Source organism: Apis dorsata, unplaced genomic scaffold (assembly GCF_000469605.1).
Source record: "Apis dorsata unplaced genomic scaffold, Apis dorsata 1.3 scaffold_149, whole genome shotgun sequence".
Taxonomy (NCBI): domain Eukaryota; kingdom Metazoa; phylum Arthropoda; class Insecta; order Hymenoptera; family Apidae; genus Apis; species Apis dorsata.
In genome coordinates this window covers 1,085,514-1,091,582 of record NW_006263440.1, presented here as the reverse complement: position 1 = coordinate 1,091,582, position 6,069 = coordinate 1,085,514, and the positions used below count along the sequence as shown (strand labels likewise).

The 6,069-nt window shown below is 40.2% G+C and overlaps 1 protein-coding gene across 6 annotated transcripts in view; it reads right to left on the bottom strand.

Moving 5' to 3' along the window:
* Positions 1-6,069, bottom strand: part of LOC102676723 (agrin-like) — a 340,887-nt gene that overhangs the window by 143,455 nt on the left and 191,363 nt on the right. The gene's annotated exons all lie outside the window — the stretch shown is intronic.

The following is a 6,069-nucleotide window of genomic DNA, read 5'->3' as shown; positions in this document are numbered from 1 at the left end:
CCCCCGGTCGAAAGAATCGCGTTCCCTAATAATCGCGGAATATTTCCACATCACAGTTGGTCCGCGTGGCGTTGATTTGCATTCTTTTCGGGGGATGATCCGACAATGGAGCAGAAGGGTTGAAATACGGGCCGCCCATACCATACCCCAATTCCCTCTGTAGACATAGGCTTGCTGCCTTCAGCTTGGACCGAAGTCTAGAAATTAAATTTCAAACTGTCCGCCCCGAATACCAAGCAGTCTGCCCGTACAAGAGCCAAACTAACCCTCCACGCTTACTTCTCCTTCCTTTCTTAACCATCCCTCCCCTTTCTATCGTTCCCTCCCCTCTAACGAACACGGTGTTCCAAACGAAGGGAGAAAGTGGCCGAGCGGTGGTGATAAGAGATAGAAGAAGAAGAAGAAGATGAGAAGCTGGAACGAGGATAAGGAAGGAAGCAATATGGCCGACCGAATGTCCTGTCAGGACAAGATATAAAGGATTCCTCTACCACGAAGGACTTGGCACCCTTTTTACTCTGGATTCCGTGTCCGTCTTTTTCATTCATCGATCCTCCGAGACTCGTTTCCCATACTCTCTCTCTCTCGACTCCCTCGATGTTTCCCGATCTTTCCTCCACTGTGAATCATACGTGTTGGAAAGCGCGTTGGATACGTGACGCGGCGGAAGGGAAAACTTGATTTTCCGGCCGGAACCTGGTGTGCCTCGTCTCGATGATCCGCGCTATTCCAGATACAATTCGACGCGATTCCAGAGTCGGGGAGAGATTCTTCTTTCGTGAAACTATTTTCGATTCGTGTGCGAGGGGACGAACGCTGTTGTTTCGCGTTGAAGGAAGATTCAAATAGATGGAAAGACTTGAAGTTTCGTTCCAACGTGAATGAATCGAGGAACGATGATAAGGGAGGGCGGCCATTTAAAAATTTCGAAATTTAAAAAATCGAAATCGCAGGCTATGGATAATTGCAATGAAACTCTGCAAAAAATTCCACTTTCATCTCGGGCACTCGCGTGGGCGCGGCGCCTGCTTTGATCTGCGAGCAGCGGAGTGTCTGCACAGAGAAGCTGGTGCTCGCTTCTCACCTACAAAGTCAATTTAATTGAGCCCGCTGCACCGATAGTTTACGTCGCCTACCTCTTTGAACCACGCCCGATATTATAACGCACGCATAAAAGGATCAATTCTCGAGAAGTTATGCGCGGCTAATTACGCGAGGCACCCGTTACTCGAAGGAACAGCAGAGAGCTATCTATCTCGTTGCTGAACTTTCTCCGTTGAAAATGGTATCGTTGCGGATCAAAAGAATTCGAAAAAACTCTCTCTATCTCTCTCTCTCTTCATTTGCCTCGCGAGTATTTCCTCTTTTTAATCTCTTCTCGTAAGTGGAATTCTCTTCTTTTTAACCCATTGAGGTTTAAATGTCGTAATTACGAAAGAGAATCCCAAGAACTTGCTTTCGATTTTTTTTCCTCTTTCCTGAGTCATCGACGTTTCTTCTTTCACCTAGAATTAAGGATATCACAAAGTTTTATAAATTCGAACGATTTATAAAAGTAGTGCAATGGAAAAAGTAAAAGTAGGTAAAATGGTGTGGATGTTTTTTAAAAAGCGTCTCTTTTTATCGTATATTAGCGTATCAGGGGATAAAATATCGAGGAATCTCTCGGATAATTTCTCGGTCAAGAATCTTCGATGTTTCCAACAGATGCTTTTGACGTTACATTCCGGTCATCTTGTTTTGAACGCTGTCGTGAAATATCTGTCTTCGCCTCCACTCCGTGGAAATATGCAAAACTTTCGAGCTGTCTGCAATGCAATTTTCCAGGCGAGGATATCTTCTACGTAGACGTTGCCGTTACGTATTTTTCCTCCACTTTTCACGATCGGTTCTTATTTTTATTCCTCGCAGACTTCTCGCTGTTCGGATAATCGATTCCGTTTGTTATCGACCCTCCCCGCGAGTAATCTTATTTATTTACAAAACTCGTCTCCCAATTTGTTGTCTCTCAATTTAATTCTCGATTAGATTCTCTTCCTCGAATATTCCTCTAATTATTCTGATTGATCCGAGTGATCAACAGTTATTGAACTTCGACACGATCGTCCATAACTCATTGCCACAAATGCATTATTAAGCACAGTTATTATTATTTAATCTCACTTCTGTTCCACTTCCTTTCTCTGCGAGATCATTATTAGATTGAACGTCCAGATCCCTTATTGCTCGCCTTGGTTAATAACATCAAGCAAATTCACCAACCTAATAAGCTAATGAATTCTGAACTAGAGTTAACGTTAGCAAGCTTTAAGACACAACTCCGCCATTATTTCTCGTGTCCTTTGTTTTTATCACGAGCTTAACACGAATGAATAACATCTACCTTGAAATATTCAATTCCAATCGTTCCATATCGATGATAATAATTTATTTCCCTTCATTCTTCTCCACTAGTATCCCATTTAAATCAAAAGAGATATTATCTTAATCACGTTTACCGACTAATAAACCGCGAGAACGAATCGAATCTTTCCCCGCTAAAATAAATCAGCGTGAAAATTAATTATCGTAAAATGGCCAAGCGTCTTGGTTCGTCTAACGTTAGAAGGGAAGAAAGGGTGGTCGAAACAGCCGGCTAAGTGGCATAATAACGAAATTAATTCGAAGATGCTCCGCGTACACCGAACAAAGAGGGGTCGCTCGGGGACCATTTCTCGCTCGGTTATAGATCGATCCTCGATATCGTAATTGCTGCCGAGAGAAAATGGGATTCATGATTTCCTTTGACGGTCGAGCTACATTAACCTCTGATGAACGCCACTCGCTCGAGAGATATCGAACTAATGGGAGAACGATTGATACGTGAAGAAGACTATTAACGCTTGTGAAAAAATTTACATAAAACTGTAAAAGAAAAGAAAAAAAGAAAAAGATTTCTCGATTGAAATTATCGATAAAAATCGTTGCTACTCGAACGAGAAGATATGAATATCGATGAAAATTTTTCCTCGATCGAAATTAAATCACAATGCTCTCGTCGAAGGGGAACACGCGTGTAATGGAAAGCGAGCGTGTAATTAAATCGGTCGGTTAACGAGAAGAAGGCGCGGGCGGGACGCAGTCGCAAGGCGATAGGAAAGATGCAGTCCGCTTGGAACAAGGGACAAAGAGGCCGCTCTTCTCGAGAACGTTTCTCCCTCGATTATGGATCGAGCCGTAATGGATGGCAATTACTGTTGAGTGGGGACTATAATGCAGCTCGATAATCATACCGGCACTTACGCTCCACGCTAAATGAGACGAAGCTGTGCAATCGGTATCGGCCAGTCTGAATACGTTATCATCTACGGGAGAGAACGAATTCAGATATATTCTTTCTAAAAAGTCGGTGGAATCGGTGACGGACAAAGAGACGGCGTTTGTAGATAAATGATCGTACTTATGAGTTATTAGCCCGATTATACTGATTATCGTACAGGCGCAACGTAATTATTCGCGAAAGCGTGTCCTCCTATTCTATTAGAATAGTATAATCTGCAACGAGCACGGAAAATTCTTGGAATCGAGCCGATATTCCGATCGAGATCCGATCGATTGATATAGTTTGTGGAGAATATGCGATGACGTGTAACAGAGTAGATGAGATTGAAGCTCGAAATGATTGGATTATTGAGGGCTTAAGCTTCGACGAATACGCGGATTTATATACATCATCAAAGCGTATTTACAACGCAAAAGTCGCGTGTTAATTTATCTTTCGAGAACGGCTTAATTTGAAGCGGCGAATATTATTTATTTGAACGTGTTTAAAGAATGATGAAAGTATATTTGAAAATGACAGGCCGACTCTCACAATTCCGACAAAGAAAGCTTGGGTTACACAAACGAATCACCGAGTCAAAGGAATAGTCTGCCTTCTGTCTCAAGCCTGATGAGAATGTCTTTCACTCTTCACTGAAGCTTCTCTTTTCCTGCATTTGACACTTTCCATTTGTTCTCCAAAATCCCTCCCATTTCTCTCAGACCCCTTTGTCTCATGCATGCAGACTGCGCTGTTATATTCCTTGGAATTTTTCAGACAATTCTCGCTCGTTATTAGTTTCAAAATTTCTGCAACACGAATTTCAATTCATATTTTATCTTCAAAATTTCTCCTTCCATTCTTTTGTCGTCGATACGAAAATCGATACGCATCTTCTGACAAATCATTTTTCCGTGTTTCCTCGTCACAATGCCACATTCTCTTTTACCCTCTCAATATTCTACCTCCAACCATTTAACCTTCTTAGCCAAACATTCCACGCGAAACTCCTGATACGACCTAGAACCAACGTCATCTCGCGATGTTCGCAATTTGTTCCTCAAGAGGATCGAAATTACCTCTCCTACGACATCGTTCGAGTTTTCTTCTCGCGGCTGCAGGAACGTTATCTCATTAATTTCCAAATATTCCCAACCGAGCTTTGAAATATGCGGCGTGCACGTACTCTTTCTCCACGCCTGTTCGTCTATCATCCAAATTGAGTAATAAAACTCGCCTTCTTGAATCTTGATTGCCTAAACCAGTTTAAAAGTTAATCTCTGTAAGTATATCAAGATACGAGACTCGAACCTGCGAACTCGACGATCTTTCCTCTCGTTGCATCTCTACTAACCTTTATCAATGGCTCGTCCTTTCTTCTAGCCTTTTATCAAGTTCCATTCTCGCGTTGGAACGCGACACATATCTTCGTACCCCGGAAATTCTGCAGGCCGAAGCGACAGGTGCCGTCTTCCTGTGAATATTTCGCTCTCTCTAACCCTCCACAGCTCGTCGTCTACGACGTTTCGACGTAATTACGGCCAGACGATGCCGTATTTCTCGCGCTGCGAACGCAAACACTTCTCAGGAAAAAGCTACCCTTCTGTCTCCTCTAAGATGGAGTCGAAGGAGACAATCTCTCGCGACTGTCTCAAGTGATCCGGTGCGAATGAGTGGAAGGACGAGGAAGATTAAAAATGAGAAGGCTAAAAAAGAATTAATAATTTTAAAGGGAAAAATGTGATAAATGAAGATAAATGCGAAGATGAAGAAGAAAATAGTGAAATGGAAAGGACTAAATTTAATAAATTTTGTTTTCTTTTTTTTTTTATTTTAGAATAATCAGTTTAAATTATTGTCGATGCATCATTTTAACGATAGTTTATCACTTCTTTTCAAAATTTTAAATCGATTAATTAGATAACGAGTTATATCTTAACGAGTTATCTTTAGTGATGAAATCAACATTAATAAATATTAACAGATGGAAATTTTCGATTTAGAATAAAATAAAATATTAAGTTATTCGAGTATAAGTTGAAGAAAAAACTGATAAAGATTATGCAAAGCGAAATAACGTTATTGTCATTAGTTAAAAACTCTAAGCGTAACACTTGAAATTGATGTCAAACGGAAGCTGAAGTTGTAGGTAGAAGAAGAGAGAAAGGGAGAAAGGGAAATAGGAAATAAAATACCTCGGTTGCTGCATTAACAACGAGAGAACAGTTCAGAAATCGTGTCAAGTGTTTCAGTATCGTTCCAAGGGAAATGAAATGAATAGTTAAACGGAACGACGAACGACAGTCAACAATGAAACGTGCAATCCAGTCTCTGATATTTCGATGTACGACCTCTCCGATTCCAGTCTTTTTGTTTTGTTTTCTTTCCGTCTATCGCCGCGCGAAACCTTGTTTTCTCAGGAGAACAAGAAATTTTTCAAGATTTCGAGAATCTATCTCGAAACTTAAGAGATGAATGATAAATAACAGCTGAATCTTTGTCTCTATAAAGGAATCAATTGTTAGTTTACAGTTACATACTGATATGATTATATATGATCATAATATCTATCAGATTTCAGATTACAATATTATTCAGATAAAAATTGCCAATCTGATAAAAAAATAAAAATAATAAGGAATATTAATAAAGAAAGCTTTATGATTTTTCTATCTTACCTTATTTCATTATTACTAGATTACAGCAAGTGATACCTACAAAAAATTTATTGTTAGAATATTATTTTCATGTTTTTAAACTTAATTAAT